Here is a 1,181-nt window from a genome sequence, read left to right on the forward strand (position 1 = left end):
TACTAAACAATGTTAAAGTACGATCTATCAGAAGTGACCATGGTACTGAATTCAAAAACAGTACTATGAATAACTTTCTTGAGGACAAGGGAATCTCTCACAATTTCTCCTCTGTGAGAACTCCTCCGCAAAATGGGGTCGCTGAAAGAAGAAATCGAACAATCATTAAGGCTACTCGATCAATGCTCAGCGAATCTCATCTCCCAACTCAATTCTGGACTGAAGTTGTCAACAGTTCTTGTTTCACTCAAAATCGATCGCTGATCGTAAAAAGATCCAAGAACACAGCCTATGAACTCTTCCATAGACGAAAGCCCTCTATAAGCTTTCTTCACATATTTGGTTGTACTTGTTACATTCTCAACAACTGCGACCAACTTGGAAAGTTCGATCCCAAAGCTGATGAAGGAATCTTTTCTTGGATATTCTTTTATATCCAAAGCCTTCAGAGTATTCAACAAACGAAGACAGACAATAGAGGAATCTATTCATGTCACTTTTGACGAATCTCAGTCAACTAATTCAAAACCCATCTCAATTGATGAGGATGAATTAGAGAGCTGGATGATATCTCACTACGGACAACCTGAAGCTTCCTACAGTGCTCCTCTTAACACTGAATCTCTAGAAGCTGAAGATGATCCACTCATCATTCCAGTTGCAACTAGTCACTCTAATGTATCTTGTTCAGAGATTGCTGCAGTGCCCATTGGCTGTGTACCTCCTTATACTTCAAACACTGATCCATCAGTGAATGAAATGCCTTTAGTTTTTGAACCTCATTCAGTTGCTGAATCTGAGACTCCTTTGGCAATAGTCCCTATTGCTGAAGAAACTGCTGCTGAAGTCTCATCTTCCATACCTGAAGTCTTCTATTCAGATGAAGCTCCTTTACCGGCTCAACGATGGACTAAAAGCCATCCAATTCATCAAATTCTTGGTGATATAGATGCAGGTATCAAGACACGTCGAGGTCTAGGTAATATATGTCTGTTTGTCAACTTTCTTTATTTAGTTGAACCTAAGAATTGGGTTCTTGCTATGCAAGAAGAGCTCATTGAGTTTGATAGGAACAAAACCAACCTTGTCCCACGTCCATCAGACTAATTAGTGATAGGCACCAAATGGGTCTATCGCAACAAGTTGGATAAAGATGGTGTGGTAACCCGCAATAAGGCTCG

This window comes from Cynara cardunculus (genome assembly GCF_001531365.2).
Source record: "Cynara cardunculus var. scolymus isolate 2C chromosome LG 8, CcrdV1, whole genome shotgun sequence".
NCBI classification, from domain to species: Eukaryota; Viridiplantae; Streptophyta; class Magnoliopsida; order Asterales; family Asteraceae; genus Cynara; species Cynara cardunculus.